The 9,934-nt window shown below is 54.8% G+C and overlaps 2 non-coding genes across 2 annotated transcripts; both read right to left on the bottom strand.

Moving 5' to 3' along the window:
• Positions 1-285: 285 nt before the first annotated feature.
• On the bottom strand, positions 286-447 carry LOC126203770 (U1 spliceosomal RNA). The gene has a single exon (XR_007540368.1). It is a non-coding gene; the product is annotated as a U1 spliceosomal RNA (small nuclear RNA).
• A 9,325-nt stretch (positions 448-9,772) lies between these two features.
• On the bottom strand, positions 9,773-9,934 carry LOC126203763 (U1 spliceosomal RNA). The gene has a single exon (XR_007540367.1). It is a non-coding gene; the product is annotated as a U1 spliceosomal RNA (small nuclear RNA).

The following is a 9,934-nucleotide window of genomic DNA, read 5'->3' as shown; positions in this document are numbered from 1 at the left end:
CCGTTTATGGACAGAGAATGCTAAAAGGGGCCGTTCGACCGTTAATACAGAAATCGCAGCCACGTTAGATCGCCTGAGCCATCTCGCGGCTGCCGCTGTTATTACGAGCACGCGTGCCACGCGGTTAACGAGCAGTGCGCCGGCTGTGGGTTTCGACGCCGTGTCCTAGTGCAATTTGTCGTTTTTAGTAGAGGCATCGTCGGTTATAAGAAGGTGGTAAATTACTCACCGTCAGTGCTTATCATCCGCTACGAGGAGAAGCTTTGATTGCATTAGAGATTAGCAACGGGACAGCGCGAACGCAGTCCCGACTACCAAAAATTATGCGCCCGAGTTACTCGCATTTGGAGTAATCGCGGGGGTCAGCTCGACCGAAGTGCAATGGACAAGCCTCACCCCGGAGGAACCGCCTTCATGATCACGGTATCCTCTACGCCAGGTAAGTATGCTTCTCCTCGGCCACAGGCGAATATTTGTAATGCCTCGCGCTATCGTAGTGGAACGAGAACTCTTGACGTTGTCGCATTCGGCGAAGAGCATGGTGCCGTGAATGTACTTGCTTCCTTATAAACGCGCTGTTGGCCGTCGAGTTAGCAGGCAGACAGGCACAATAACGGCCCTCTGCAGAAAGCGATGCATTTTTCGTGCGGAAGACATCGCGACTCGCGGCGCCGGCCGTTGCTGGGGTTAAGTTACTGCACCCTCCGGGAGATGGCGGGCCATGTCGGGGTTACCGCCTTCGAGCCGCCCTCTCCGCCTGAAAGTCGCCCTCTTTCTTCCGTCCGGTGTCAAAACGGCAAATGAGATTTGCTGAATGACTGTTTCTTCGAGCCACAGTGCAAGCCACAAAATCAATTGTTGCTCTTACCTTTGCTCCCTCCGTGGGAGCCCTTAGTGCCAGGAAATACGGCAGCATTGTCAATCGCCCTTGTCTGTCGCTGAGCAACCGAAGGACCAAGCTCAGACTATCAGATGTTCTAAGAAAGCTGGATGCACTCGTGGGTGTTGTACACGAGGGACAAACATCACATCACATCAGCAGGTTCTTAAGGAAAGACAATAATCAGCAAAAACTGCAGCTTACCCCATTGGACGCTGATGGAACAGAAGACACTTGAAGGTATGGTAACACTTCTTTTTTCTGTTCATCTCGAGCACTATCTGGAAAGCTCGAACAAAATTTGTCTTCACTTTAATTCAGAATGTGGAGATATTTCCTTCACGCATATGAAAGTATATGACAAAAATAATAATGCTTCATTATTTAAGCTAGATGGAAAAGTTTAGGGGAAGTAAATTAATTCGTTTAGGCTGCACCACTACTAGGTAGCACTGTGAAAACAAAGCCATTGCCATCTAATGGCAACAACACTGCTTGCTGCAGATTAATTTTGCGGCATTTCATAAATGATTAATATCTTATGACTATGGTGACGCTATGAGTAGTTTTAGATGTGCAAACATTTGAAAACGGCTGCAGGCATTACATTCACCCCTCTCTGTCTCTTTGCTTGGACCTGGAGTAAGTAAGTAAGTAAGTAAGAATAAATTAAATTGCTTGTTTTTGAAGTAGTAACAGTTCTGAAGTGTAATGAAATGGTATTAAACAATGAAGTGTATTTTTTTTTTAATCCTACCTATCTCTGCAATTAGTGTATGCGAGTATTTCATAGGAATTGTCGCAATCGAAACCGAGCTTAATAATTTCATGCGGCCGTTTTCGGTCCTCCTCGTGCTTTAATTGTTCCTTTCCAAGCGTTATTTTAGGTTGCCTGCAAAGTTGTCAGATGAAACACAACCACTGCGACGAAAGGCCATTCCTTAGAGCAGGTAGACGCCAACTGCGGCAGGAAACTGTCGTGGCCAGGAAGATATTCACTGTGTGTGGAAGTTAAGTGAGGATCCGAAGCTGACTTGCCGGCACACGTTGCAGCATTCACTCGCCAACGGCAACGAGGCAAGAAAAGGGTAAAAATACGCCGGTTCTCGTCCGATCACCGAGGTTGGCTAGAATCTATGTTTCTCGTTTTTCGGTGCAGCTCGTCATGTTATTTCCTTCGATTCACATCCCCACAAGCTCCTCAAGTGCCGCAAGTCTGCAAGTCTCGAGACGCTACGCTAGACGCTCTTTTTTTTTTTTTTTTTTTACTTTATTGTTATTTTAATACTTGTACAAAGCAAGTAGGCTGGCAGCGGCACACTACGCCGCTCTTCAGCCACAGCGGTTTACAAAAGTAGAAAAACGGAGAAAGACAATGAAACAAAGTGACGGGCAAAAGAAAGATGTCACATAGACACAAAAAAACACGGAGTCGTTCACACGTGACGATAACAACTCTGATAACACATTGGCACGGCGCACACAACACTGATGAATCCGACGGCACAAGTGAACGTAGTAGTGGGACGGCGGACACCAAAAACACTAAACGGCGGCACACACACGAGACACAGAAGGCGATGATCTCCGGCGCGCGAATGTTCACTAGGCGTGTGCGAGTCCGGGGACCTGCCAAAAGAGGAGGAGGAGGAAGTGGAGAGGGAGAGCGAGAGGGGAGAGCAGGGATGCCATGGGCAAAGGAGAGAAGGGGAGGGAGGAAGTGGGTGGGGAAGCCCGGGGGAGAGGGGAGGAGGGAGGGGGGAAAGGAAAGAGAAGGGAGGGGATAGGAGGGAGGGAGGGTGCCTAAAGGATAGGACACAGGAGGAGGGGGGGGGATCAAAGTTGATAGGAGGGGTAGATGGAGGGGAGGAGGACATCATCAGGGAGAGAGGGCTGGCGGAAGCCACCTCGGGAGAGGGTAAGGAGGGTGGAGAGATGGAGACCGGGTGGGACATGGGAGTACAGGCGCGGCAGCGGGCGGGGGTGGGAGAGGATCGGGGAGACGAGCGGGTGAGGAGGATCGAGTTTACGGGAGGTGTAGAGGATTCGTATCCTTTCGAGGAAGAGGAGGAGGTGGGGGAAGGGGATAAGGTCATACAGGATCCGCGTGGGGGAGGGGAGACGGATACGATAGGCAAGGCGGAGAGCATGGCGTTCAAGGATTTGGAGGGATTTATAAAAGGAAGGGGGGGCGGAGATCCAGGCTGGATGGGCGTAACAGAGGATAGGGCGGATGAGGGACTTATAGGTGTGGAGGATGGTGGAGGGGTCCAGACCCCACGTACGGCCAGAAAGGAGCTTGAGGAGACGGAGTCGGGAACGTGCCTTGGCTTGGATTGTCTGGAGATGGGGAGTCCAGGAGAGACGACGGTCGAGGGTGACGCCAAGGTACTTAAGGGTGGGGGTGAGAGCGATGGGACGGCCATAAACGGTGAGATAGAAATCAAGGAGGCGGAAGGAAGGAGTGGTTTTGCCTACAATGATCGCCTGGGTTTTGGAAGGATTGACCTTGAGCAACCACTGGTTGCACCAAGCGGTGAACCGGTCAAGATGGGATTGGAGAAGGTGTTGGGAGCGTTGCAGGGTGGGGGCAAGGGCAAGGAAGGCGGTGTCATCGGCAAACTGGAGAAGGTGGACGGGGGGTGGCGGCGGCGGCATGTCCGCCGTGTACAACAAGTACAGAAGGGGGGAGAGGACGGAGCCTTGGGGCACACCGGCGGAGGGGAAAAAGGTGTAGGAATCGGTGTTATGGATGGTGACATGGGAAGGACGGCGGGAGAGAAAGGAACCGATCAGACGAACGTAGTTAATGGGAAGGGCGAAGGTTTGGAGCTTGAAGAGGAGACCGGAATGCCATACGCGGTCATAGGCGCGTTCGAGGTCAAGAGAGAGGAAGATTGCGGAGCGACGGGAATTGAGCTGTTCGGAAAGGAGATGAGTGAGGTGAAGGAGAAGATCGTCGGAAGAGAAGGACGGCCGAAAGCCACACTGGGTAACGGGGAGGAGGCGGTGCTGGCGGAGATGCTGGTGGATGCGGCGGGTGAGGATAGATTCCAGGACCTTGCTGAAGACCGAGGTAAGGCTGATGGGACGGTAGGAGGAGACGGCGGACGGCGATTTGCCAGGTTTGAGGAACATGAGGATACGAGAGGTTTTCCACAGGTCGGGGTAGTAACCAGTGGACAGGACTACATTGTAGAGCCTGGCCAGGGTGGAGAGGAAAGAGACAGGAGCTTCACGAAGGTGACGGTAGGTGACACGATCGTGACCAGGAGCGGTGTTGCGTTTGGTGCGGAGTATAGTAATGAGATCCTGTGTAGTGATGGGGGCATTAAGTTCCGTGTGTGGAATGTTGTCCAAGTACTGGAAACCAGGAGCGAGGGGAGGGACAGAGGTGTCAGTTCGATCGCGGATATCGGGGAAGAGGGAGTAATCGAACCGGGGATCATCAGGGATGGAAAACACATCGGACAGGTAGGAGGCAAAGTGGTTGGCCTTACTAAGGGCGTCAGGGAATGGGTGGTCATCGTGGAGAAGAGGATAGTAGGGGGAGGGCTTTGTTCCGGTAAGGCGACGGAAGGCGGTCCAGAACTTGGACGAGTTTATAGGAAGGGTAGCATTTAAACGGGTGCATGTCTGTCGCCAGTCCCGGCGTTTCTTAGCCGCGAGCAAATTTCGAATGTGTCGCTGTAGCTGCCGGTGGCGTCGTAGGGTGTCCGGGTCACGCGTGCGGAGGAAGGCACGGTAGAGACGACGGGATTCACGGAGGAGGAGGACGGCCTGTGGTGGCAAGGTAGGACGGTGGGGGTGGATGGCAACAGTAGGGACGTGGGCCTCCACGGCCTCAGACAAGGTCTGCTGGAGAAAGGAGGCGGCATGGGAGACATCATCGGGACGGCGGTAGGCGAGAGGGTGGCTGTCGACCTGAGTGGAGAGGGTATCCCGGTAGGTATTCCAGTCGGCTCGGGAATAGTCATGGATGTACTTGGGGGGAGGGTCATTACGAGGGTCTGGGCGGGGGCGACGACCGTCTGAAACGGTGAGGAGGACAGGGAGATGGTCACTACCAATAGGCTCCAGGACATCCACCGTAATGCGACCAAGGAGGTTGGGGGAGGAGAGAATAACATCGGGAGTGGAATTGGATTCGGGGCGGGTGTGCTGGGGGATGGGGATGAGGTCGCCTTGAAGGGAGGAGAGGAACCGATGCCACCGCCGTAACTGGGCAGCGGAGCGACTATGGATGTTGAGGTCGGCGGCGATCACATAGGAGGAGAAGGTACGGTCGATGTGGGAGAGGAAGTCGAAAGGAAGAGGGGCGGTAGGGCGGACATAGATGGTGGCACAGGTAACGGTAAGGCCGGGGAAGAAGAGACTAAGGATCAGGTGTTCGGTGGGGTCGGGAAGGAGAGGTTGGAGCCGAACGGGGATCTGGCGGTGGTGGCCAATGGCAACGCCGCCACGCGCCACTGGGAGGGGATTATCGGATCGGTGGAGGAGATAGGGGGAGGTGTGAATGGAGTGGTGGGGTTGGAGAAAGGTTTCATTGAGGAGGAAGGCATCCACACGCTGGGTAGCAAGGGTGTGCAGGAAGAGGTTCTTGTTGGCGGGAAGGGAGCGGATATTGTTGAAAAGGATACGATGCTGTCGCGCCATGATAGGATTTAGACGAGGGTGTCAAGGCGGGAGAAGGTGAAATGGGCCTGGTTATTGGAATAGGTGGCGTACATTTTAAGGTGGGATATGGAACGGGCGGCGAGGGAGATCTGTTGGAGGGTGTGGGGGCGCTGAAAGGGATGGACGTTTTGGAGGACAATAGTGAGGAACCTGATGATGTCCTCAGCAGTGGGGGGGGGACGAAGGGAATTGCCAGGAGGGGTGGGGGCGTCCAGGGGACGGACAGGTACGGTGAGTTCAGGGGTGGTGGGAGGGGGCCGGGCTTTACACTTTTGGGAGTAGGTAGGGTGGGGGAGGCTGCAGGTATTACAGGAGGGAGGGGATTGGAGGTTGGGGCACTGCCGGAGAAAGTGCGCTTGTCGACAATGCGGGCAGGTGGGGGCCTCGCGGCACTCGGCTGTTGTATGTGCATTATAGCGCAGACATCTCTGGCAGCGCAGGGATTGAGGGGGGGAACGGGAGGGGTCGACCTTGTACCGCTGATTGAAGAGGAGGGCACCCTCCTTCAGGAGGCGGTCAATGGAGGGGGCGTCCTCAGAGAACACCCGCATAAGGCGGGTGGGGCCGGTCGCGTTAAAAATGCGGCGGACTGCCCGCACCTCCAGGGTGGGATGGGCCTTCAGCTCCGCCAACACCTCCTCCTCCGTGATCGACGGACTAAGCCGAGTGATCACGGCGGTGAGGGTCGGCGGGCGACGCGGGGGTTGGGGTTGGCGGGTAGGAGAAGGAGAGGGAGCAGGGGTGAGGGAGGCGTTAGGACCAAAACGGGTGATGGGGAGGCGGGAGAGGATGTCAGTATGGAGGGTCGGGCTGGGGGAGGAGATAAGAACAGAGTCCCGTCTGGGAGTAAGGAGAGATATGGGGGCGCCAGGGAAATGGCGGCGGAGGAGGAGGAGGGAGAGATTCCGGGCCTCGAGGAAGGAAGGATCGGGACGGGACAGGAGATATTTGTAGAGACCGGGTGGGGAGGAGGAGGAGGAGGAGGAGGAGGAGGAGGAGGAGGAGGAGGAGGAGGGAGTGGGGCCAGGTGGGGAGACGTCCATGGCATTTTGTGGTGGGGATGGGGGGCGGGGTGGAGCCTTTTTAGGAGCAGAGGAAGTGGGGGCGCCACTAGGGCGTTTGACAGCTGCAGATGGGCGGGTGGTGATAAGAGGGTCGGGAGCGATGGGGAGGTGGTGGGAAGGGGCAGGTCCCGGCACGGACGCAACAGTCGGCGCCGGAGATGACTGTGACGGTGCAGGCGAAGGTGGCAGTGATGGTGACGGCGACGAAGATGGCGGTGGTGGTGGTGGTGGCGGCGGAGATGGCGATGGCGACGGGGAAAGCTGGGCGTGGGCAGTGGCCCGACGGGCCACCACCCGAGCCGGAGCTGCAGTGACAGGCTGGGGGAGTGGGGGGAAGGGATTAGAACGAGAGGAAGAAGCGGAAGAGGGGGGGACAAAGAGCGAGGGCGAAGGGATAGAGAGGAGGGGAGGGATGGAAGGAGGGGGGTGGGACTGGGCACACCAAGTGATAGTGGTGGAGGCGGCGGAAGGGGACGTATACACGATGACGGTGGTGGTAGTAGTGACGGTGGTGGTGGGGGCGGACATGATGACAAGAAGAAAAAACACAGCACTAAAGGACAGGACACACACTGGCGGACGGCGGACGGCGGACGGCGGACGGCGGGAACGCTGCTGCCGCGGACGGGGCCGGGGCCGGGGCGGCGGCTGCTGCTGCTGCTGCTGCTGCTGCTGGCTGGACGGCGAGAGGCAGGAACGCTGCTGCCGCGGACGGGGCCGGGGCGGCGGCGGCTGCGGCTGCTGCTGCTGCTGCTGCTGCTGCTGGCGGAGCTGCTGCTGGCGGGACTGCTGCTGCTGCTGCTGCTGCTGCTGCTGCTGCTGCTGCTGCCACCGGAGGGCTGGCTGGCCGCCCGACCACTGCTGCAGGCCGGGACCGGGAACCGCTGCTGCTGCAGCTGCAGCTGCTGCTGCTGCTGCAGCTGCTGCTGCTGCAGCTGCTGCTGCTACTTCTTCTGGGCTGGCTGGCTGGCACCTGGAACACCTAACACTTCGATAAGCGCTAGAAGGGCACTATCGAATGGCGGTAACCTTGCGGTGTACCGCCGGAGATGTTCTCCTCGGCCACAGGCGAATATTTGTAATGCCTCGCGCTATCGTAGTGGAACGAGAACTCTTGACGTTGTCGCATTCGGCGAAGAGCATGGTGCCGTGAATGTACTTGCTTCCTTATAAACGCGCTGTTGGCCGTCGAGTTAGCAGGCAGACAGGCACAATAACGGCCCTCTGCAGAAAGCGATGCATTTTTCGTGCGGAAGACATCGCGACTCGCGGCGCCGGCCGTTGCTGGGGTTAAGTTACTGCACCCTCCGGGAGATGGCGGGCCATGTCGGGGTTACCGCCTTCGAGCCGCCCTCTCCGCCTGAAAGTCGCCCTCTTTCTTCCGTCCGGTGTCAAAACGGCAAATGAGATTTGCTGAATGACTGTTTCTTCGAGCCACAGTGCAAGCCACAAAATCAATTGTTGCTCTTACCTTTGCTCCCTCCGTGGGAGCCCTTAGTGCCAGGAAATACGGCAGCATTGTCAATCGCCCTTGTCTGTCGCTGAGCAACCGAAGGACCAAGCTCAGACTATCAGATGTTCTAAGAAAGCTGGATGCACTCGTGGGTGTTGTACACGAGGGACAAACATCACATCACATCAGCAGGTTCTTAAGGAAAGACAATAATCAGCAAAAACTGCAGCTTACCCCATTGGACGCTGATGGAACAGAAGACACTTGAAGGTATGGTAACACTTCTTTTTTCTGTTCATCTCGAGCACTATCTGGAAAGCTCGAACAAAATTTGTCTTCACTTTAATTCAGAATGTGGAGATATTTCCTTCACGCATATGAAAGTATATGACAAAAATAATAATGCTTCATTATTTAAGCTAGATGGAAAAGTTTATGGGAAGTAAATTAATTCGTTTAGGCTGCACCACTACTAGGTAGCACTGTGAAAACAAAGCCATTGCCATCTAATGGCAACAACACTGCTTGCTGCAGATTAATTTTGCGGCATTTCATAAATGATTAATATCTTATGACTATGGTGACGCTATGAGTAGTTTTAGATGTGCAAACATTTGAAAACGGCTGCAGGCATTACATTCACCCCTCTCTGTCTCTTTGCTTGGACCTGGAGTAAGTAAGTAAGTAAGTAAGAATAAATTAAATTGCTTGTTTTTGAAGTAGTAACAGTTCTGAAGTGTAATGAAATGGTATTAAACAATGAAGTGTATTTTTTTTTTTTTTAATCCTACCTATCTCTGCAATTAGTGTACGCGAGTATTTCATAGTAATTGTCGCAATCGAAACCGAGCTTAATAATTTCATGCGGCCGTTTTCGGTCCTCCTCGTGCTTTAATTGTTCCTTTCCAAGCGTTATTTTAGGTTGCCTGCAAAGTTGTCAGGTGAAACACAACCACTGCGACGAAAGGCCATTCCTTAGAGCAGGTAGACGCCAACTGCGGCAGGAAACTGTCGTGGCCAGGAAGATATTCACTGTGTGTGGAAGTTAAGTGAGGATCCGAAGCTGACTTGCCGGCACACGTTGCAGCATTCACTCGCCAACGGCAACGAGGCAAGAAAAGGGTAAAAATACGCCGGTTCTCGTCCGATCACCGAGGTTGGCTAGAATCTATGTTTCTCGTTTTTCGGTGCAGCTCGTCATGTTATTTCCTTCGATTCACATCCCCACAAGCTCCTCAAGTGCCGCAAGTCTCGAGACGCTACGCTAGACGCTCGCTTCCGGCCCCTTCATGTACCTTGCCACAGGCGCCAAAGCGTTCGGCTGGCCGACGGCCCCTGTACGCCCGCTCGCGCCACAGCAGTCACTGTGCTTGCAGGGAATGCCGCGCCGTCGAATAACGTTTGGTGCACAATCCGTTTATGGACAGAGAATGCTAAAAGGGGCCGTTCGACCGTTAATACAGAAATCGCAGCCACGTTAGATCGCCTGAGCCATCTCGCGGCTGCCGCTGTTATTACGAGCACGCGTGCCACGCGGTTAACGAGCAGTGCGCCGGCTGTGGGTTTCGACGCCGTGTCCTAGTGCAATTTGTCGTTTTTAGTAGAGGCATCGTCGGTTATAAGAAGGTGGTAAATTACTCACCGTCAGTGCTTATCATCCGCTACGAGGAGAAGCTTTGATTGCATTAGAGATTAGCAACGGGACAGCGCGAACGCAGTCCCGACTACCAAAAATTATGCGCCCGAGTTACTCGCATTTGGAGTAATCGCGGGGGTCAGCTCGACCGAAGTGCAATGGACAAGCCTCACCCCGGAGGAACCGCCTTCATGATCACGGTATCCTCTACGCCAGGTAAGTAT

Source organism: Schistocerca nitens, chromosome 1 (assembly GCF_023898315.1).
Source record: "Schistocerca nitens isolate TAMUIC-IGC-003100 chromosome 1, iqSchNite1.1, whole genome shotgun sequence".
NCBI lineage: Eukaryota > Metazoa > Arthropoda > Insecta > Orthoptera > Acrididae > Schistocerca > Schistocerca nitens.
This window is presented reverse-complemented; position numbering and strand designations above follow the sequence as displayed.